Here is a 25089-nt window from a genome sequence, read left to right as displayed (position 1 = left end):
TGCTGGGGGAAATATGCTCTCAGCCTTTGAAGTTATTCGCAGGTCATAAAATATTTCTGTAAACACATGTAGAGGATGTTCAGCTGATGGGATACTGAACACAAGAAGGAGAATTCACTTGGTTTCTTATCTTTTATATTAACAACTAATTAAAAAAAGCCAATATGATGGCTCTCTCTCCCACAACAAATTGCTTTGGAACCCAAATTTCTTCAGGTCTCTCTAGCCTGTGGATACTGGAGGTCCTGTTAAAGATAAACACCACATTTTTCTGGTTCTTCCGTTCAGTGTACCCCAACCCCAGTTTCTTTGATTGAGGGCCCTCCAGAGTGTTTCTAGGTGCTCCTGGGGAGTGGATATGACCTGTGAGCACAAATGACTTCTATTTCCACCTCCCCTGCCCACTCTCTCTGCTGGGCATCATGGCATCAGCCAGGCACCACTGTCCTCCACCAGGCATCTTCTGCTATTACCTACTGAAAGAGGACTTCAGCTACCTCCATTTGGACCTCAGTTTGTCCTGATTAAGTTCTTTCCAGCTTATCTTTTAATTCAGGCAAAAAACAACAACAACAACAACAACAACAACAACAAAACCCTGCAGGCAAAGCATCCCCTGATTGGAACCAAAACTACCCCCTCAAGCAATGAGGGCTGCCCTGAGCCAGCAAGATCTCAAGTGACTGACCCCAAGGCAATGATCGACCTGACCTTTCCTGCCCACCTACACATACCCACCGACCTCTGTCCCATATTTTCCTTATATAAACCCGGAAGTATTTTCAGCACTTTGGAGACAGTCTTTGAGATGTTAGTCCGCTGTCTTCCCAGTGTTGGCCTCTCTGAAATAAATTCCTTTCTTGTTTCCCCGCCACTGGTCTCTCGGCCTTTGGATTTTGGAGTGGTCAAGTCTGGTTTGTTTAGGACCCCTGGAGCCAGATGCTCTTGCACCCCAGAGCCCCAGCTACACCACCGGACTCCTCAGTGTATCACTGAAGTTAAAGCACTGAAACCTCGAGGTGTCTGCTCTGTAGGGTGCTCTCAGGACAAATGGGGAAGGAGGCTGCTATTATCATTTTTAGTGAAAGATGGAAGCGTGGGTAGTATAAGTGAACTAAAGTCTCATTCTTTTCTTTTAATTTTTTAACATTTATTTATTATTTTGAGAGAGACAGAGAGACAGAGTGCGAGCGGGACAGGGGCAGAGAGAGAGGGAGACCCAGAATCCGAAGCAGGCTCCAGGCTCTGAGCTGTCAGCACAAAGCCTGACGCAGAGCTTGAACTCACGAACCACAAGACCAAGACCTGAGCCAAAGTTGGATGCTTAACTGACTGAGCCACACAGGCGCCCCTAAAGCCTCATCATTCTTATTGGGAGCATGCAGATATCACTTTCATCATAGACTACTGGAAGAGAGCAGAATTTGCCACTCCAAAATATGCCTTTTTGCAAGGGAAACAAAAGTAAAAATGAACTACTGGGACTTCCTCAAGATAAAAGTTTCTGCACAGCGAAGGAAACAATCAACAAAACTAAAAGGCAATCTATAGAATGGGAGAAGATATTTGCAAATGACATATCAGATAAAGGGCTAGTAGCCAAAACCTATAAAGAACTTACTGAACACCAAAAATAAATAATCCAGTTAAGAAACGGGTAGAGGGGTGCATGGGAGCCTCAGTTGGTTAAGTGCCGAACTTTAGCTCAGGTCATGATCTCATGGTTCGTGGGTTCGAGCCCTGCGTCGGGCTTGGTGCTGACAGCTCAGAGCCTGGAGCCTGCTTCAGATTCTGGGTCTCCCTCTCCCTCTGCCCCTCCCCCACGTGCACTCTGTCTCTCTCTCTCAAAAACAAATAAACATTAAAAATTTTTTTTAAAGAAATGGGTAGAAGACATGAAGAGACATTTCTCCAAAGAAGGCATACAAATGGCTAACAGACAAATGAAAAAATGCTCCACATCATTCATCATCAGGGAAATACAAATCAAAACCACAATGAGATACCGCCTCACCCCTGTCAGAATGGCCAAAATTAACAACTCAGGAAACAACATGTTGGTGAGGATGCAGACAAGGGGGGAACCCTCTTACACTGTTGGTGGGAATGCAAAATGGTACAACCGCTCTGGAAAACAATAAAGAGTTTCCTCAAAAAATTAAAAATAGAACTACCCTATGGCCCAGCAATTGCACTACTAGGTATTTATCCAAAGGATACAAAAATACTGATTCAAATCTGGGCACATGCACCCCAATGTTTATAGCAGCACTATCAACAATAGGCGAACCATGGAAAGACCCTAAATGTCTATTGACTGATGAATGGATAAAGAAAATGTGGAAACACACACACACACACACACACACACACACACACACACACACACACAATGGAATGTTACTCAGCCATCAAAAAGAATAAAATCTTGCCATTTGTAATGACATGAATGGAACCAGAGTGTGTTACGCTAGGCAAAATAAGTCAGTCGGAGAAAGACAAATACCATATTATTTCACTCACATGTGGAACTTAAGAAACAAAACAGATGAACACAGGGGCAAGGAAGGAAAAATAAAAGAAGATAAAAACAGAGAGGGAGGCAAACCATAAGAAAGTCTTAACTATAGAGAACAAACTGAAGGTTGCTGGAGAGGAGGTGGGGGGATGGGCTAAATGGGTGATAGGCATTAAGGAGGGCACTTGTTGGGATGAGCACTGGGTGTTCTATGTAAGTGATGAATCACTAAATTCTATTCCTGAAACCAATGCTACATGATATGTTAACTAACTTGAATTTAAATAAAATCTTGGAAGAAAGAAATAAAATAGAATGTCCCTTGTAATTAAAAAAAACAAACAAAATAAACTAACTACATGTATATTTAAAAAAGAAAAGAAAACAAAACATGCATCTTTGGCATAAGGATTATTTTCACCTGGTTATTTTTAAGAAATAGACACAGGAGAAACTCTGAAAACCGAGTAGAAATTACCATTTTGTGAGGGAACTTTACATTTATAAAGGAAATCTTTCGTTGTAAAACCGTCTCCCTCTCTGTACCAGCAAGAGGAGGATTACTCAATTCTAGAAACTCCTCCGATCAGTGGAGAAGGCAAAGACTTAAATGTGCAAACCAACCAGACCCTCATTTACTGTGATCTTCCTGGTAACCTCCCAAAACTGGTCTCCCCAACAACCCCCAACATCTACTTTTGTCTTTAGCTTTTTAAACATTTAAAATGTTCACCTGAAAAAAATAAAAATAAAAATTAGTAAAATGTTGGCTTGGGCCGTTTCAGGGAGTTAGTCGATATTCCTGGGTATGTCCCATGTATGCAAGATGATAGATAGATAGATAGATAGATAGATAGATAGATAGATAGATATAATACATATATTATTAAACTTAATGTTTGTTTTTCTCCTGTTAACCTGTCTTTTACTACAGTGGAGCCTCAGCGAAGAACCTAGAAGGGTTATTTTTCCACCCCTATGCTACTCAGTCTCACATGTAAATGGACAAGGACACAAATTTGAGTGATTCTCTTTTCCTTAAGCAGGAGCTCTTGACCTTTTTGTGTGCCATGTATGCCTTTGGCAGTCTGTTGAACTCCATGAACCCTTTCCCAGAATAATGTTCTTAAATGTATAAAATAAAATGCATCAGATTACAAAGGAAACCAATTACACTGAAATAAGTTATCAAACGACTTTTAACACAAATTTTACATGGTAATATGGCTGCTTTTTATTAACACACTAAATAAACGATCAGGCAGCAAGTCTAACGCCACAATAATTCAAATAGTGAACAAGTAAATAATATTTTGAGACATCTGAATAAAATTGCAATGTGATACAAAAATACCCGTGATTTCTATCCATGACAGAGTCACAGACATTGCTACTACCATTGTGGTTTGTTTCCTATATTTATAATTGGGAGGAATGCTAAATTGCAGAGATATAACTGTTTGCCCTTCCAAGTTCACAGACCCCCATGAATTTTGTTTGTGAATGCCAGGTTAAGAATCACTGCCGTAAGGCTCCTCGCTGGCTCAGTTGGTAGAGTATTCCACTCTTGATCTCAGGGTCGTGAGTTCAAGCCCCACACTGGGCATAGAACTTACTAAACGAAAAAAAAAAATCATTGCCTTAGAAGAAGTTCTCTTTAAGGAGTCTGAAGGGAAGGAAAAATTCTTCTTTACCCTCAAGGTCTTCCAACTGGAATAAGAATTCAATTAACAGGAGACAGGTTAACAGGAGAAAAAAAAAACACGAAGGTTTATTACACGTGCACAGAAGCCCAATTAGGAAATTGAGACCTAAAGAAATGACCAAGGGGCACCTGGGTGGCTCAGTCAGTTAAGTGTCCAGCTTCAGCTCAGGTCATGATCTCGCGGTTCACAAGTTCGAGCCCCATGTTGGGCTCTGTGTTGACAGCTCAGAGCCTGGAGCCTGCTTCGGATTCCGTGTCTCCCTCTCTCTCGGCCCCTCCTCTGCTCACTCGTGTGCTCGCTCGCTCTCTCATAAATAAACATTAAAATTTTTTTAATTAAAAAAAATGACCAAGGCAGACAATTTTTATACTTTCCAGACAAAGAGATAATATATTGTGAGGAATTGACAGGACAAAGAAAACTGGGAGCTTCAACTGGTAAGGAATTCTAAGCAGAATTTGGGCTAGGTTAGTAAATTAGTAAAACAAATATCAAGGATTCTTTCTACAGCCTTCTTGGCTCTAAATTTCCCCTCTCTGGTAATAAGGATGTCTTTATCTCTGGCCCAGAAAGGGGACCTTTCACATTGATTTATTTCCTGCTTTCAGGGGGACAGAGGAGGGTCTGTGAGTCCTTCTTCAACAGGCTGTCTCTTAATGTTGCCAGGTGAACTGGGGAGACCCCAGTCCCTGGGGCCGTGACCCAGCCCATCCCAAAGATGTCGCTGAAGGTTCTTGGTTTCGTCATGAGGAAGAATTCAGGGATGGACACAACACAGTAGATGAGCAACACAAGCGGGGGAGTTTATTAAAGCAAAAGTACACTCTTGAGATGTGAGAGCAGGTGAGCTCAAGAGAGAGCTGCCAGCAGTGGGGTTTGGGTTTCCATCTTTTATTGCCTGTGGTTAACTAGAGGGTAGAATATGCATTACTTGGGGCAGGGATTTCTTGGAAGCAGGGTTTCGGCCTTTTCTCCCTTATTTGGTCAAGGGCTTCCTGTCATGACACCTGCCGTCTTGAGCCTGTCTGGTTGGATCCAGCTTCTTGTGAGGTGCTGCCAGGACAGCCCCCTTACTTTCCCGATAGCTGGCCTTGACTTCCTCTTTGCTGGCCTCCAGGTATCCTGTTAGAACCTAACTAACTGCCTCTAACGTTAAGTAACTTTTATTTAAAACAATCAATATGCCGAAGTGGCCCATCTTGGGGCTGCCTGCCTTGGCCCCTATAAGTCCTTACATGGTTTTGTACTAAAAGACTCATAGCTGCCCATCCCTGCTTTCCTAAATGTTATCCCACCTCCCTCCCTTATCCAAATCACCAAAGTACATTCACTTGCTCATATAACACCTACCTTTGCACACACTGTTCCCTTTTCCTGGAATGTCCTCCCACCCCCATCCTTACCTGGCAAATTTCTTCTTGGTTTTTAAAATCCAGCTCAAGCACTAACTCCTCTGAGAGAAGGTGTCGGGCCTTTCCCGGCCTCCCTGGGAAGAGTTTATTACTTTCTCCTATGTGATGCTACTCACTGGACCTTGCCTATACGTACAGTGTGGCACTTATATCAACTAGTTTGTTGAATGAGCTAGACACAGTAGGGTGTAAGCAGAAAGCAATATAATTCTTTCACACGAGTGCTTCACACCAGAAGCTCTGCGGAATCATTTTTCCCCACCCCTGCATGAAATTTCAGACAGAACTCATACCTTTTTCAGTCACTCCCAGATATTAAAAAACGGTTTTGTTTTTTAGGCATTAAAAATTCCGGGTCCAGTCTAATATATCACAGCTTTAATCCATTACCTATTTCCAAGCCTCTCCCCTCCCTCAGCTCGGCGAGGAGACTCACAGTGTGGGAAGGGTAAGGAGAGTGGTTGGCTTCCCCCTCATCCATTTTCTCTTCTATCCTTTCCTTCGCCGATCACCGTGCTGCCTCAAACCCTGCCTCTGGGGCCGAAGCCCCAGAAAGGACCAGAAGGAAGACTCAAAAGAAGCTTTCCTTTACTGGTCCTCTTTTCACCCGGGACCGGAAAGTGCCACAGATGTCCGAAGCTGACACTGTCTCTGGAGCGTTACTTGGGACTCTCCCGTCACTGGGGACCGCTCACCTGCAGTTTCCTTGACTTGGGCAATACCTACGCCGGCTGTCCTCTTTCAATGCCTGTCCCTGGTTTCTATCGGTCTCTTCCTCTCTTAGGGTCACTTCACACCTCTGAGCAATCTTCCTAGAGTATATCCCTTATAAGATGACCCGACTCTAACTTCCCACCAAGGCGACTCCTTCTGGCCCCTGGCAGACAGATAGCTTTGCCCGTGTGTTGGTAGAAGTATAGCTCCCCATATATGCAGCCCTCTCTCTCCCCTCCGTTGTCACAGGCTGCTGTAGCCGGAGCCTCTCTCACTTTAAGACTCTGTTTTCAGATGTGACTCAGTTGCCAGTCCCTGCAAACGTCAATCCCCAGGGAATACACATCAAGCCCTTGGAGGTGTTCTCTTGTAGCCCCATTTCCACTTAAGTGAGTGGAAAGTGTCTCCTTCACTCTCCCGCGAGCAGAAACTCCAAGGCGTTCTCACCTTCCTCTCAATATCAGTCCCCGAACTTCTCATTATATACCTTTGGGGCAAATAATAGCCTCATGGGCAACAGATCATATTTTGGAAATCATCCTTTAGCAAATTCTATACAGAAGGTATGTCACCTCTCTTTAGAATATGTGCCCCTTTTGTTTTCAGCTCTGAATTCTCACCCAAAACTGAAAGGGGAAAAGCCTCATCTTAATATCTGTTGCATAGAACCGTATCCATAAGGAGACTACGAGCTTCTTGGCACCAGGAAATAAGTTTCACTCATTTGTCCACCATTAGCACCTAGCATAGTATCCGGGACCGAGAAGGTGCTCGAAGCTCTCTGTTGACTCCAGTTCAAGATGTTGGACCAGGAGCATCCTCACAATCCCTCCTAGAGTCCAGTCAAGTAAAAAGTGCAGCAGTATATAACAGAATAAACTTCTAACAGGAAAAAGAATGAGGTAAAGGGGAAGGTATGGCCAACAAAAGAGATTCCAACACATTTCTGTGACAGGGGAAGTGGATGTGAGCGAGTTGGCAGGTGAAACAGATGGATGAGAGCACAGTCTAGAATATGTTATGTGGAACCTACAGAGGAGATGGAAGCCAGCCCGCTTGGCAGGACCCTGGAGATACTCTGGGCTCTGAGTCAGCAAGTGCAGAAGGGAGCAAAAATGAGAGGCGGGGATCTAAACGGGGGAATCAATTGAAGATTCGTAAGACAGAACAGCTACATCAGTCTCCACCACCATATTCGTCCTCAAATCCTTTGCCCAGAGTACTAGTTACTGGCATTTGCCAGTGAGCAAAAGACATTTTGAAAACAAAAAATTAGAGGGCTTTTCACCAAAAAAACAAACCATTGAATGCCCTGGGGAAAGTTGAGACTTTTAGTTTGGATATTGGCTTCTCAGAGAAATACCCTTCTCACTGGGCATTCAGCGGGCTCATAGCCAGACAGCCAGTTCCCGGCCTACCCAACCCTAAAACAAACCTTGCCAAGCAACCTGTCCCTCCTGCCCTGCCTTCATAAAGACCTCCCTGTCAGAATTCTCAGCCAGCCAGTAGAGGAGAGAAGTACCTGGAAAACGGACCTTCTTTATCCAGAAAACAGATCCGCTTTCCAAAACGGCAAAGGGAACACTCACATCAGTTACTCAGTAATTTTTCTTTCTTTTTTTTTTTTTAATTTTTTTTAACGTTTATTTATTTTTGAGACAGAGAGAGACAGAGCATGAACGGGGGAGGGTCAGAGAGAGAGGGAGACACAGAATCTGAAACAGGCTCCGGGCTCTGAGCAGTCAGCACAGAGCCCGACGCGGGGCTCGAACTCACGGACCGCGAGATCGTGACCTGAGCCGAAGTCGGCCGCTTAACCGACTGAGCCACCCAGGCGCCCCGGTAATTTTTCTGTAAAAACAAATGGACAGGATAGTGACAGCACCACAAATGGCAGAATAGGGAATACAGTGTTCCATCCCTCCACAAAAGCAACTAATGGGCTGGCAAAAACAGAATCAACTTCTGCAGAACTCTGGAATCTACTCAAAGATATAAAACATCCAGGGAAGGCCCGGATGAAGAAAGAGGTAGCTACTGTGTGGTAAGAGATAGACGTGGCATTTCAAATTGCCTGCCTGTCATCTCCCAATCTCCAGATTGGCAGTGGGTCTGAGGATGGCAGTCCACACACCTGGAACAGAATATTAGTAACAGAGGCAACAACAGAACTTACTCTCAAAGACCTGTGGTTGTCCATTTCCATCTGTCTGGTGGCCCCCTGGAGATAGGTGCGAGGATTTGCCTTTGTTTCACGTGACTCAGTGCATTCCCAGCACTGGAACAACTGTTTAAGTGGAATTAGCCAAAAACATGAAAGGCCCAAGCATTGCCACGGCAGACTAGGGCAAGGGACAACAGTCAGGACAAGTAACAGACAGGCCAAGACTTACGGGAAGGGAGGGGTTATAAAAGGAGCTATGTGTGGGTGTAATGGATTTTTTAAAGCTCCCAACTATTCCAGGGAATTGACAAAACCACGCACGTACTCAGTGCTGGGTGCATACACAGAAAATGTTATTGAAGGCCATAAGCTTGCACTTCTGCCTCACCTTCAGGTTCTGCATAAGCAGAAAGTGAAAACCGAGGCAGAATGATAAACAATGTGGCTAAACTTTGAAGGGGTGCCCACGACAAAGCCGATGTTTCAAGAATGGCAAAGGATTTTTTCTCTTTCTCTGGTCCCAGGCACGTAAGGAAAGTCTGTCAAAACACTAGCTGGCCTCCTAGCTCATATACCATAGACTTCATTGGCCATACATGACAAAGAATAGAGTCCTTACGAAAATAGTTTAGAAAAATCACTTAACAAACAACTATAACTCAAAACTTAAGTAGTAACAAAAACCTGGGCAGGGGGCAGGGGGAGAATCTGATCTCTACATATACCACATTAATATTCAAAATGCTTTCAAAGTTTTCAACAAAAAATTTCAAGGCATGCAAAGAAATAAGAACGTGTGGCCCATTCCCAGGAAAAGTTGAAATCAATAGAAATTGTCCCTGAGGGAGCCCAGATGTGGACTTACTAAACAAAGACTTACAATCAAGTAGCTTAAATGTGCTCAAAAAAAGCTAAAGAAAACCATGGAAAGAGAATGAAAGGAGACCAAAAAAGCACAGTGTCATCAGATCGAGAATATCCAATAAGGCAAAAAAGAAAAAAAATTATAAAAAAGAAACAAAACAAAATAGAAATTCTGGAACTTAAAGGTACAATAAGTAAAACAAAAAATTCACTAGAGCAATTCAACAGTAGATTTCAGCAGGCAGAAGAAGAAATGAGAGAACTTAAAGATAAGTGAATTGATGGCACAAAAACAGACACATAGACCAATGGAATAGAATAGAAACCCCAGAACTAGACCCACAAATGTATGGCCAACTCATCTTTGACAAAGCAGGAAAGAACATCCAATGGAAAAAAGACAGTCTCTTTAACAAATGGTGCTGGGAGAACTGGACAGCAACATGCAGAAGGTTGAAATTAGACCACTTTCTCACACCATTCACAAGAATAAACTCAAAATGGATAAAGGACCTGAATGTGAGACAGGAAACCATCAAAACCCTAGAGGAGAAAGCAGGAAAAGACCTCTCTGACCTCAGCCGTAGCAATCTCTTACTCGACACATCCCCAAAGGCAAGGGAATTAAAAGCAAAAATGAATTACTGGGACCTTATGAAGATAAAAAGCTTCTGCACAGCAAAGGAAACAACCAACAAAACTAAAAGGCAACCAACGGAATGGGAAAAGATATTTGCAAATGACATATCGGACAAAGGGCTAGTATCCCAAATCTATAAAGAGCTCACCAAACTCCACACCCAAAAAACAAATAACCCAGTGAAGAAATGGGCAGAAAACATGAATAGACACTTCTCTAAAGAAGACATCCGGATGGCCAACAGGCACATGAAAAGATGCTCAACGTCGCTCCTCATCAGGGAAATACAAATCAAAACCACACTCAGATATCACCTCATGCCAGTCAGAGTGGCCAAAATGAACAAATCAGGAGACTATAGATGCTGGAGAGGATGTGGAGAAATGGGAACCCTCTTGCACTGTTGGTGGGAATGCAAATTGGTGCAGCCGCTCTGGAAAGCAGTGTGGAGGTTCCTCAGAAAATTAAAAATAGACCTACCCTATGACCCAGCAATAGCACTGCTAGGAATTTACCCAAGGGATACAGGAGTACTGATGCATAGGGGCACTTGTGCCCCAATGTTTATAGCAGCACTCTCAACAATAGCTAAATTATGGAAAGAGCCTAAATGTCCATCAACTGATGAATGGATAAAGAAATTGTGGTTTATATACACAATGGAGTACTACGTGGCAATGAGAAAGAACGAAATATGGCCCTTTGTAGCAACGTGGATGGAACTGGAGAGTGTGATGCTAAGTGAAATAAGCCATACAGAGAAAGACAGACACCATATGGTTTCACTCTTATGTGGATCCTGAGAAACTTGACAGAAATCCATGGGGGAGGGGAAGGAAAAAAAAAAAAAGGTTAGAGTGGGAGAGAGCCAAAGCATGAGAGACTCTTAAAAACTGAGAACAAACTGAGGGTTGATGGGGGGTGGGAGGGAGGGGAGGGTGGGTGATGGGTATTGGGGAGGGCACCTTTTGGGATGAGCACTGGGTGTTGTATGGAAACCATTTTGACAATAAATTTCATATACTGAAAAAAAATAAAATTAAATAAAATTAAAAAAAAAAAAAAAAGATAAGTGAATTGAAATGATCCAGTCTGAGGGGCAGAAAGAAAAGGAATGAAGAAAAATGAACACAGCCTAAGGAACATGTAGGATATCATCAAATATACCAAATAGGCATAACATGAGTCCCAGAAAAAGAACAGACAGAGAAACTGAGAAAGAAAAAAACAAAACCAGAAGTATCACAATTCCCGATTTCAAGTTATATTACAAAGTTGTAGTAATCAAAACGGTATGGTACTGACACAAAAGTAGGCCTATAGATCAACGCAATCGAACAGAAAACCCAGAAATAAACCCACAATTATATGATCAACTAATCTTTGACAAAGCAGGAAAGAATATCCAATGGGAAAAAGACAGTCTCTTCAACAAATGGTGTTGGGAAAACTGGACAGCAACATGCAAAAGAATGAAACTGGACCACTTTCTTACACCATGCAAAAAATAAATTCAAAATGGATTAAAGACATAAATGTGAGACCTGAAACCATAAAAATCCTCAAAGAGAGCACAGGCAGTAATCTGTCTGACAACAGTGTAGCAACATTTTCCTAGATATGTTTCCAGAGGCAAGGGAAACAAAAGCGAAAATGAAACAAACTATTGGGACTACGTAAAAATAAAAAGTTTCTGCACAGTGAAGAAAACAATCAACAAAACTAAAAGGCAACCTGTGGAATGGGAGAAGGTACTTGCAAATGACATATCCAATAAAGGGTTAGTACCCAAAATATATAAATAACTGATACAACTCAACACCCAAAAATAAATAATCCAATTAAAAATGGGCAGAAGACATGAACAGACATTTCTCCAAAGGAGACATACAGTTGGCTAACAGACACATACAAAGATGCTCAACATCACTGACCATCAAGGAAATGCAAACCAAAACTACAATGAGATAGATATCACCTCACACATGTCAGAAGGGCTAAAATCAGTAACACAAGAAACAGCAGGTATTGGCAAGGATGTGGAGAAAAAGAAACCCTGTTTCACTGTTGCTGGAAATGCAAATTGGTGCAGCCATTTTGGAAAACAGTACAGAGGTTCCTCAAAAAACTAAAAATAAAACTTACCCTATGAATTGCACTACTGGGTATCTACCCAAAATATATGAAAACGTTAATTCAAAGGGATACATGCAACCCTATGTCTATAGGAGCATTATTTACAATAGCCAAACTATGGAAGCAGCCCAAGTGTCCATTGATAGATGAATGGATAAAGAAGATGTGATATATATACAATGGAATATTATTCAGCCATAGAAGAGAAGGAAATCTTGCCATTTGCAAAGACATGGATGGAGCTAAAGAGTATAATGCTAAGCAAAATAAGACCAAGACAAATACCACATGGTCTCACTCATATGTGGAATTTAAGAAACAAAACAAATGAACAAAGGGAAAAGAAAGAGACAAACCAAGAAACAGACTCTTAACTGTAGAGAACAATCTAATGGTTACCAGAGGGGAGGGGGGCGGGAGGTTTCGGGAAATAGGTGATGGGAATTAAAGAGTACACTTATCATGGTGAAAAAAATAAAATAAAAATAATAAAAGGCAAAATGCATAAATCTACGTTAATATGCACACAATGTATAAGATTTAATTTGTTACCATATCAACATTAAGGGGGAACAGAACTGTATAGGATCAGAGTTTTATATACAATTTCTTTATATAATTGAAGCCAAGTTAGTAATTTTTTTCTTTTTTTAAAGTTCTTTTAAAAAATATTTATTTTTCAGAGAAGGAAAGGGAGGGCACAAGCAGGGGAGGGGCAGAGAGAGAGGGAGACAGAGGGTCTGAAGTGGGCTTATGCTAACAGCAGACAGGCTGATCCAGGGCTCAAACTGGCAAACCATGAGATCGTGACCTGAGCTGAAATTTGATGGTTAACTGACTGAGCCACCCAGGCGCCCCAAAGCCAAGTTAGTATTAATTTACATTTGTTTGTTACACATTTAACGTGTAACCACTAAGAAAATAACCAAAAAATATATATTGAAAAAGAAATGAGAAAGGAATCAAAATGCACACTAAAAAAAATCAATTAAGCACAAAAGAAAGCAGTAATGGAGGAACCAAGGAGCAAAAGAAGAGGTAAATTATAGAAAACAAGTAGTAACATGGCAGAAGTTCCTCCCATTCAATAATTGCATTAAAACAAAAGAAGTAATCTCAGCAATTAAAAAACAGGTTGGCAGATGGATGGCCCAACTAAATGTAGTCTATGGAAGACTTTAGAACTCAAGACACAATTGATTTAAGATTAAAAGGTTGAAAAAAGTTACTCCATGAAAATAGTAACCAAGAGAGAGCTGAGGTGGCTATGCAAATATCAGACAAAAGAGTCTAAGTCAAAATTTTTTACGAGACAAAGAACTCTATACATTGATAAAAGGGTCAATCCATCAAGAAGATACAACAATGGGGTGTCTGGGTGGCTCAGTCGGTTGAGCGCCCGACTTCAACTCAGGTCATGATCTCACAGTCCGCGAGTTCGAGCCCTGCTTCGGGCTCTGTGCTGACAGCTCAGAGCCTGGAGCCTGCTTCAGATTCTGTGTCTCCCTCTCTCTCTGCCCCTCCCCCGCTCACGCTCTGTCTCTCCGTCTCTTAAAAACGAATAAATGTTAAAAAAAATTTTTTTAAAAAGAAGATACAACAATTAAAAACAAAGACATATCTGGGGCACCTGGGTGGCTCAGTCAGTTAAGCATCCAATTTCAGCTCAGGTCATGATCCCATGGGTTCGTGAGTTCGAGCCCCACATTGGGCTCTCTGCTGTCAACGTGGACCCCACGTTGGACCCTTTGTCCCTCCCCCCCCCCCCGCCCTGTTCTCTCTCTCTCTCTCCTTCTCAAGAATAAATAAAATAAACATTAAAAAAAACCACTTGGACATATCTAACATTAGAGCCCCAAAATATATGAAGCAAAACTTGATAGGAATTAAGACTAGTGCTACAATGATAGTTGAAATCTTCAATACCCCCTTTTCAAGTATGACTAGAACAGCTAGACAAAAGATCAATAAGGAAATAGAGGACAACATTATAAACCAACCAGACCTAACAGATGCATACAGAACATTCAATGCAAAAAGAGCAGAATATTTATTCTTCCCAAGTACACATGGAATATTCTCCCAGATAAACCATATGTTAGGCCACAAAATAAGTCTTAATAAATTTGAAAAGACCGAAATCGTATAAAATATCTTCTCTACAATAAAATGAACCTAGAAATTAATAGCAGAAGGAACATGGGGAAATGTACACAGATGTGGAAATGAAACAACACACCTTCAAATAACCCATGGGTCAGAGAAGGAATCACACAAAAAATTGGAAAATATTTTAAGATGAATGGAAATGAAGGAGAAACATACCATAAGATGCAGTTAAAGGAGTGTTCAGTGGGAAATATGTAAACACCTGCATTAAAAAAAGAAGGAAAGGGCGCCTGGGTGGCTCAGTCAGTTAAGTGTCTGTCTCTTGATTTTGACTCAGGTCATGATCTCACAGTTTGTGAGTTTGAGTCCTGTGTCGGGCTCTGCACTAATGGCACAGAGCCTGCTTAGGATTCTCTGTTTCCTTCTCTCTCTGCTCCTCCCACCCTCGCTCTCTCCCTCTCAAAAATAAATAAATAAACTTAAAAAAAAGAAGGAAGTTCTCAAATTAATAACCAAGTTTCCACCTTAAGGAACAAGGAAAAAAGAGAACTAAACCCAAAGCTAGCAGAGGGAATAAAATAATAAGTTTCACAGCAGATATAAACGAAATACAGAATATAAAAACAATGGAGTAAATCAATGAAATCAAAAGTTGGTTCTTTGAGGGTTGCCTGGCTGGCTCAGTCAGAAGAACATGCAACTCTTGATCTCAGGGTTATAAGTTTGAGCCACTCTGGGTGTAGAGATTACTTCAAAAAATAAAATATTTATTTAAAAATGTGGTTCTTTGAAAAGATCAATAAAATGGATAAACCTTTAGCTAAACTAAGGAGAAAGAGAGAAGATGGAAATTACTAAAATCAGAAATGAAAATAGGAACACTCCTACCTACCATCCATACAGAAAAGATGCTCAACGTTAGTAGTCATTAGGGAAATGCAAATCAAAACCATGAGCTATCACTTCACACCCACTAGGATGGCTATAATCAAAACAGAGAAAATAGCAAGTTGTAGCAAATATATACGGAGATTAGCACCCTCACACATTTCTGATGGGAATGAAAATCGTGCAGCCAGTATGGAAGACAGTTTGATAATTCCTCACTGATGTTAAACATTAAATTACTCTATGACCCAGCAATTGCCCTCCTAAGAATATACCCAAAAGAACTGAAAACACATGTTCACGCCAAAACTTATAACTAATCTTCACAGCAGCATTATTCATGACAGCCAAAAGGTGGAAACAACTTAAATGTCCATCAACTGATGACCGCATAAACAAGATGTGGAATAACCATACCAGGAAATATTCTTCAACCACCAATAGAAATGAAGCCCCAATACATGTTACAACATGGATGAATTTTAGAATCAAATGCTGAGAGAAAGAAGCCTGATACATAAGGTCCCATATATAGGATTCCACTTATGCGAAATATCTAGAATAGGCAAATCCGCAGAGACAGAAAACAGATTAGTATTCGCCTGAGGTTGGGGGTAGGGGGAATGCCTTGTTACTGGTTAACGGTATGAGTTTTCCTTTTGGCAAAAAACCAAAAATATTCTAGGACTAGATAGCAGTGGTAGTGACACAACATTGTAAAGGTACTAAATAGCAACAGGTTATATAAGCAAATGGTAAATTTTATGTCAAGTGTATTCTTACCACAATAAGAGAAACAACAAATGGGCAACTTAACCAACTGATCAAAACTAATATTACCACGGATACAACATAGAAATGAAAATATATAGGCATTCACAACCATTCGATGGACTGCACAAACATGTTTGAGTATAAGAAGCCAGACACAAAAGAATACAATCTGTATGATTTTATTTATGAAGTTCAAGAATAAGTAAAATAATTTCAATGTTAGGAGTCAGGACAGTGGTTATTTTGGAGGAAGATGAGGAGTAAAAATAGGGAAGAGATACGATAGAAACATTTGGAATGTTAGTAATGTTTTATTTTTTTAGCCTGGTGGTAGTTCTGTGGGTATGTTAATTTTGTGATGAATGTATAATCATTTTGCTTTTTCTCTGTGTGTTACATTTTCATAAAAAGTTTTTAAAACTAAAAAAACCCTAACATTACTAATAATGGGACAGAACATCATGTGCCCCCTGATACAATGCACTGAGGACGCAACATCATTTCTGTGCTATTTCCACCAAAAATGCATAACGTGAATTTAATCATAAGGAAATATCAGACAAACGAAAATTGAGAGAAAATCTATAAAATACCCGGCAGATACTCTTAGAAAGTATCGGGTCACCCTCAAAAAATTAAAAATAGAACTATTATATGATCCATCAATTCCACTTCTGGGTATTTATCCAAAGGAAATTAAGACACTAACTTGTACCCTATGTTTACTGCAACATTATTTACACTAGTCAAGATATGAAAGACCTTCACCATCAATGAACGGATAAAGGTGTGGTATGTGGTGGCACCTGGGTGGCTTAGTCGGTTAAGTGTCCAACTCTTGATTTGGGCTCAGGTCATGATCTCATGGTTTGTGGGTTCAAGCCCCTCCAGGCTTCTGAGCTGACAGTGTGGAGCCTGCTTGGGATTCACTCCCTCCCTTTCTCTCTGCTCCTCCGCTGCTCATGCTCTCTCTCGCTCTCTCAAAATAAATAAACTTTTAAAAATCTTGTATACACACACACACACACACACACACACACACACACACACACTGGAATATTACTCAGGCATAAAAAGGGAAATCTTGCCATTTGAGATGGCATAGATGGACATTGAGGGTATTATGCCAAATGCAATAACTCAGACAGAGAAAGATGAATACTGTATGATCTCTCTTCTATGTGGAATCTAAGAGAAAAAAAACCCAAGCTCATAGATGTAGAGAATAAATTGGGAGTTGCCAGAGGCAAGGTGAGGGGGTAGGCAAAATGGGTGTAGGAAGTCAATAGGTACAAACTCCCAGTTTTAAAATAAATAAGTTCTACATGTGCTAGATAAGCTTCATTCAGACATGAGTTATAGTACTTGTCAGCCGTGAGTTCAATGTAATGAATCAATAATGTATATTAAAGTGTCTTTGAACAGAGACACGAATAAAACAAGGTTATATATTGATCAATTGATGAAAATATTGTGACCAGAGGCTCACAGGGATTAACCCTGTATTTCCCAGGAGCAATGGTTCAGGATCCACTAATTCAGTGTCAGCGGTGACTTTATAGAGTGTATAGAGAGTGCAAATAACAGGACTCAACTATTCCATCATAGCACTGATCACGGGTTACAAGTATATGCTTACTTGTGTAATTTTTAAATGTCTGTTTAAGAAAAAGTCACGGGAAGGCGCCTGGGTGGTTCAGTCGGTTAAGCATCCAACTCTTGGTTTCCACTCAGGTCACGATCCTGTAAGTCGTGAGATACAGCCCTGAGTTGGGCTCCGGTGACAGTACAGACCGTTTGGGATTCTCTCTCTCTCCTTCTCTCTCTGTCTCTCCCTCTCCTCGCTCAAAATAAATAAACTTCTTAAAAAGTCATGGGATGTAACGTACAGCATGGTAACTATAGTTAGTAATATTGTATTATATATTTGAAAGTTGTTGAGCATTAGTCTTAAAAGTTCTTATTACAAGAAAAAAATTTTTGTAACTATGTGTGATAGGTGTTAACTAGACCTACTGTGGTGATCATTTCACAATATATACAAATACTGAGTCACTCTGTTGTACAGCTGAAACTAATATAATGCTAAATGCTAATGTCAATTATATCTCAATTTTTAAAAAGTGTCAGATCATGGAAGGCACAAAAAGACTGAGGAACTGTCACAGATTAAAGGGGACTAAAGAGGCTTAACACTTCATGTGCTCCTGGATTGTATCCTGGACCTGGAAAAAAACGGCATTAGTGAGTAACTGATGAAATTTGAATGAATTATGTCAATGAGATTATTTTATCATTATTTTTTAAAGTTTATTTTAAGAAAGAGCACATGTTGGGGAGGGGCAGAGAGAGAGGGACAGAGGTTTCAAAGCGTGCTCTGTGCTAACAGCAGAGAACCCGACGTGGGGCTCGAACCCACAAACCGTGAGATCATGACCTAGGCTGAAATCGGACGCTCAACCGACTGACCCACCCAGGTGCCCCTATTTTATCATAATTAATTTCCTGATTTTGATCATCATACTACTGGTATGCAGGGCATTTACATAAATATAAGAATTCTTTGCACTACTGTTCCATTTTTTTAAGTCAGAAATTATTTCAAAAAGAGTAATTTTAAAATATTTAAATTAAACAATATGGAAAAGCAACCAAGAATCCTAGTCAGAGATCTGGGCTTCTTTTATCTTGTTGCTTCATCTTTCCCTGGGTGCTTATCTCACATGCATGGTCCCAGCTGGTGCACCATCACATGCATCCATGTTCCAAGCAACAGGATGGAGGGGTAAGGATAGAGAAAGAAAGGAAGGAGAAGAAAGTTCAGTGCTAATGGCTGTGCAACAGGCCTTGAGAACAACCAGTCTAGATCAGAGCAGTAAAATGGGAATGGCAGGAAAAAAATGTGGCCTCAATTTAATGAATGATATAAGGAAAAATTTGGAAAAAATTCAGTTATTACAAAGTTAAATAGAATTAAAAGAAAGTTGCAATGCTAGGTTCTTGGTATGATTGAATGTGACTTTTATGCAAAAAAAAGGCTACTATTAAGTGGGTTTAATTTCAATTGATTAAAGTTAGAACATTTAAAACAGGTTTTTCTTGATTTTTTTCATTTCAATTTACAAAGCTATTCTATTTATTAACCAGTCCAATTTATAACTTAATTAATTAAATTCCCTTAACTATTCAAACTGCATTTTCAAATATATTTAATTTTCTTTTTAAAGACTTTAAATGTCCCTAGCAAGCACTGAAAAGTTAAACAAGTTAATTAAACAATTCTAGTAAATACAGTAAATGAAATATACAAATATGGGTGAATCTGGGGCACCTGGGTGGCTGAGTCCCTTAAGCATCCGATTTCAGCTCAGGTCACGATCTCACGGTTCATGGGTTCGAGCCCTATGTTGGGCTCTGTGCTGACAGCTCAGAGCCTAGAGCCTGCTTCAGATTCTGGGTCTCCCTGTTTCTCTGCCCCTCCCCTGTTCCTGCGCTCTCTCTCTCTCTCTCTCTCTCTCTCTCTCTCTCACACACACACACACACACACTTTCAAAATAAATAAATAAACTTACAAATTTTTCTAAAAAAAACATGCATGAATCTTAAGTCCGCGTAAATGTTCTAATACGTATCTTCCTCAATTTCCAATGGGGTTTGGGTCTTGACAAACTCATCCTAAGTTGAAAATATTGTAAGTTGAAATACACGTTATAACATCTAACCTACCGAACATCATAGCTTAGCCTCGCCTACCTTCAATGTGTTCAGAACACTTACTTGGGCAAAATCATCTAATACAAAGCCTATTTGATAATGAAGTTTTGAATATTTCATGTAATTCGCCAAACACTGTACTGAAAGTGAAAAACAGAATGGTTGTATGGGCGTGGAATGTTGTCAGTGTATCAGTTGTTGACCCTCACAATCACGTGGCTGCCTGGCAGCTGCAGCTCGCTGCCACCGCCCAGCATCAGGACAGTATCTTACTGCGTATCACCGGCCCAGGAAAAGATCAAAATTCAAATCCTGAAGTGCAGTTTCTACTGAATGCATATGGCTGTAGTGCCATCATAAAGTTGAAAAATCTCGGAGAAATTCCGAGAGAAAGTACAGTTAGTAATTGTGAAGGAGCTACTGAAGCATTTGATGGGGAGAAGAGGGACCCAGCAATACCATTTCTAAAGCCCTAGAGAATCTCTTCCACATATGCACATAAGGAGACTAGTGTAGGAATGCTCATTGCTGTACTTATGGTAACAGAATTTAAGAGCCATCTAAATGACCATCAGCAGGAGAATGGAGGAATGAATGCACTGTGACACATTCATTCGGTTGAACACTACAGAGAAGTTACTGCGAATGAACTAGAGCTTTGTGGATCAACGTGGAAAATCTCACAAACATAACATTGAATAAAAAGTTACAAGTTGCAGAGTGCTAAATATGAGATGCTGCTGCTTGTGTAGTTTTAAAAAGGGAAAGCAATACTAAATATCATTTATGGATATATATCCATTAAAACTATACACATATGCATGGAAATGTTAAATATCAAGTTCAGGATAGTGGTTATCACTGGGGAGAGAAGGAGAGAGGGCACTGAGACCTTGGAAGGGTATAGAAGATGCTTCAACTGTATTTATTTTCTAAAAAATCAGAACAAACAAAATTAAATATTTGTGGAATGAATTCATAAGTGTACACATCAAATATTCTGATATTTGATATATTTTCAGTTTTATCTCAAGGTTTAGATTCACAAAGATTCAATGGCTAATTATTCAAGGCTAACTAACATAAGAGCAGTAATAAATTCAGCCACTGTCCTTCTGTTTACACATCAAAGTTTCTAGGCTGAATATCCAGGAATGGCAAACAGGCATTTCTCCTACCAGTAAGGTTTCCAAACACAATTAATTAATTAGGATATATGATGTGCATCATATAGACCTATAAAAGCTATAACTAAATAGTGAGCACTGTCATCAGGAACAAGTATCTCAAGCGAGGAAGCAGTTATTGCTAGGGTCACACCTCTGCACGCATTGCACGCTGGTGGTTTGTTTATAGTTGACAATCGATGCTGCATGATAAAAGTGACAGGGATGTGGAAGAAATCCAAGCTAAAGACAATGGAAGTGAGAGGAACAGAAAGGCAACTTACTCTTAAACAAATGTTGACTATAGTAAAAAATTGGAGGGGCGCCTGGGTGGCTCAGTTGGTTGAGCAAACGACTCTTGATTTTGGCTCAGGTCCTGATCCCAGAGTCATGGGATTTAGCTTGACGTTGGGCTCCATGCTCAGCCCTGCTTGGGATTCTCTCGCCCTCTGCCCCTCCCCCTCCCTCTCTCAAGTAAAAAAAATAATTTTTTTAACCTTGGATTGACTCAGTGATGTCTAGGTTTTATAGGTTAACATTTATCATTATTATTTTTTAATGTTTATTTATTTTTGAGAGAGAGAGAGTGCACGCATGTGTGAGCAGGATTGGGGCGGCGGGGGGGGGGCACAAAGGATCCAAAGCAGGCTCCATGCTGACAGCAGCTAGCCTGATGCAGGACTCTAGCTCACAAACTGTGAGATCATAACCTGTGCTGAAGTCAGACACTCAACTGACTGAACCACCCAGGATCCCCATGTTATTTTTTTAAACTCTACTTTTACTTAAAATTCCTATAGGAAACAACCCAAAAACATCCAGGAAAATAGATTGACAACAGGAAAATGGATAAACAAATTGTTGTATATTTATAAAATGAAATACCACATCTCAATAAAAAGAATGAACTATTGATATGCAAGAGAACATGAATGGATCTCAAAACATTATGTCCAGTGAAAGAATCTAGACATAAAAGAGTACATACTGTTTGATGCCATTTAAACGAAGTTCTAGGGGCGCCTGGGTGGCTCAGTTGGTTAAGCATCAGACTTTGGCTCAAGTCATGATCTCACAGTTTATGGGTTCGATCGCCATGTCAGACTCTGTCCTGACAGCTCGGAGCCTGGAGCTTGCTTCACATTCTGCATCTCCTTCTCTCTCTCTGCCCCTCCCCCACTCATGCTCACTTTGTCTTTCTCTCTCTCTCAAAAATAAACATTAAAAACTTTTTAAATAATAAAAATAAATGAAGTTTTATAACAGGCAAAACTAAACTATGGTAGCATAAATCAGAACAGCAGCTGTGGGTTGGGAAGGATTTACTAGAAAGGTGCAGGGAAATGTTATTCATTCTGACTTGGGTAGTGGTTATACCCGTGTATACATTTGTTAAAAACAACAACAGGGGTGCCTGGTGGCAAAGTTGAGTGTCCATCTTTGGCTCAGGTCATGATCTCGCAGTTCATGAGTCCGAGCCCCACATGGGCTCATTGCTATCAGCTCAGAGCCTGCTTCGGACCTCTGTCCCTCTTTCTGTCCCTCCCCCACTCACGCTCTCTCTCTCAAAAATAAATAAAAACATTTAAAAAAAGCTTTAAGAACAACAACAAAACCACCTCACTGACCTATACATCTAAACCAGATGCATTTTACTATATGCAAATTATCCTTCAATAAAGCTGATTATTAAAAATCCCTACAGGAAAAACAGCATTGTAATTATGAGTCTGAAAACACTCTAGTGCAGAGATCACAAACCAGCAGCCCACAGATGTATTTTGTTTGGACTCAAATATTTTTTAACTGAATTAGTTGCCAACATTTGGAATTCGACGTTAAAGTTTTTTTAAATGTCCAGCTTCTCCTGAAAAACCTTGACATTTTGCAATATTAGGCCAACATTTTTGCATGACCATAATTTGTTCATGCACCATCCACATTATACAAAGCATGTACTCTCCATTCTCCACTGATCCCACATTGTCTTACACCGGACTAATTTCATCCAATCTGTATTATCTTTCTAGTGCTTGTAGACATTTGAGTTAGATACCTCTGCTCTAGCCCACCCTACTTCCGTTTTCTCATTGGAAAACTTGTTTTGTGCAATGAGACTTGTTTTTATAACATGAGCTGTCTCAGGAATGGAACTATTAAGTTATGGCCAAATTATTACAAGACATAGAAATTCAAAAATTGAAGAGAAGAGAATGGGAGTAGGGAAATTGGTGAGTTTATTTGTACACATAGTGAATTTGAAGGGTTAAAAGGATGCCCCACTGAAAAGATTTGATAACCAGTTGGAAACTCAGAATTGGGGCTCAGAAAAAAACTGGGGTTTAGGAGTGGTCAAGCCCAGACATAGAGATTTGAAGTCCAAATTGAGGTAACATTTCTTGACCATCTACCATACGATAGTTACTGTACTAGGAACTTTCACACATGTCACCTGCATAGTTCATGACACAGAAGTGAATTCAATGACTGAGGGTGTATACAGGCAAGAGCAAAAGTTGAAGACAGAATCTGGTGGAAAGAACGTGCACATTGTAAGAGTTTTAGAAAAGACGAGAATTGAGTGAACATCAGACAGGAGTGGTTAGAGGTGGAAGAGCAAGAAGAAGTCGTGCACAGCACCAGATGCCAAGACAAGAGAGAATTTAAAGGTATCGACAGTGTCCATTATCACAGAGAAAGCAAGGAAAATGAGAAACAAGGAAAGGTCACTTGGGCAATTAAAAGGTCACTGGTGAGAGCAGACTTGAGTGGTTTCAACAGAGCACTGGGAATGGTGGAAAGACCACAAGAGGTTAAGGAGTAAAGGGGAGGTTAATAAATAGGAGAAGCAAGTGAGAGAGGGTGGTGAAACATAGGGGAAGAAATGATTCTAATATGTAAAGCCCATCACCAAAGTTCTCTGGGTTACAGAATAGATCGTTTCCACATCCATCTTCTTACATCTCTGCTCCGAGGATCTGGGGATAGAATGAAGAGAAAATACAGACCCTGTCCCTACCCTCTTAGAGCTCATGGTCAAGTGAAAAGGTACCAGGTAACAGTTACTTTGAAGGTGGGATAAAACAGAAATGCAAAGCAAAGGTTAAGAAAGGAAAATGAAGAAAAGAAGAAATCAAAAGGACAGCTATGAAATTTAAAACCAAGGATACAAATAGAAACCTTTCCATTTATTTTTTTTAAATAACCATAATCCTTAGTCCAAGCTGATAAAGGTAGCACGTGCACACACACATACACACACACAAACATAAGACCACTTTTATTTGTGAGTATATGTGCAAAAATTACATATAAATTACCAGCAAAGTGAATCCAACATCATAAAAAAGTAATAATATGAATTATATGAAATGTGGTTTATTTTAAGAATAGAAGGATAGTTCAATATAATTAAACCTAACCACATTATTGATCACATCAATACAGCAAAGGAAGAAAATATTGTGTTTATAAACACAAATAACAGAGGGACTTTTGGCTAAATTCAATTTTAAAAACACAATTAAAAATCTCTTAATAAACTTGAACTAGAAGGATGTTTCTTTATTAAGATAAAAATGTTTCTTAGGTCCAGGACCAGATAGCTTCACAGGCAAATTCTACCAAACATTTAAAGAAAGAGGTAAGGGGCACCTGGGTGGCTCAGTCAGTTAAGCGTCCGACGCCGGCTCAGGTCATGATTTCACAGTTCGTGGGTTCGAGCCCCACGTCGGGCCCTGTGCTGACAGCTCAGAGCCTGGAGCCTGCTTCAGATTCTGGGTCTCCCTTTCTCTCTGCCCCTCCCCTACTTGCACTCTGTCTCTGTCTCTCAAAAATGAATTACCCTTAAAAAATTTTTTAAAGAAGAGGTAACACTTAATTCTTCTTAAGCTATTCCAAAATATACAAATGGAAGGAAAACTTCCAAATTCATTCTGTCAGGCCAGCATTACCCTGATACCAAAACCAGATAAAGACACCACAAAAAAAAGACAACCATGGGCCAATATCTGTAATGAACATGGATGCAAAAATCCTCAACAGAACACTAGCAAACCAAATCCAACAATATTTAAAAAAAATAATTCACCACCATGAAGTAGGATTTATTCCTGAGTTGCAAGGGTGGTTCAATAGTCACAAATCAGGGCTCCTAGGTGGCTCAGTTGGTTAAGCATTTGACTCTTGGTTTTTGCTCAGGTCACGATCTCACAGTTTTGTGAGTTCAAGCCCCATGTCAGGCTCTGAGCTAGCAGCATAGAGCCCAATTGGGATTCTCTCTC

At 40.3% G+C, this 25089-nt stretch overlaps 1 protein-coding gene across 1 annotated transcript in view; it reads right to left on the bottom strand.

Moving 5' to 3' along the window:
- Positions 1-25089, bottom strand: part of LOC102958767 (testis-expressed protein 13D-like) — an 83833-nt gene that overhangs the window by 19002 nt on the left and 39742 nt on the right. The gene's annotated exons all lie outside the window — the stretch shown is intronic.

This window comes from Panthera tigris, chromosome X, assembly GCF_018350195.1.
Source record: "Panthera tigris isolate Pti1 chromosome X, P.tigris_Pti1_mat1.1, whole genome shotgun sequence".
Taxonomy (NCBI): Eukaryota; Metazoa; Chordata; class Mammalia; order Carnivora; family Felidae; genus Panthera; species Panthera tigris.
The sequence above is the reverse complement of the archived record's forward strand: the minus strand, read 5'-3'. Positions and strand labels throughout refer to the sequence as shown.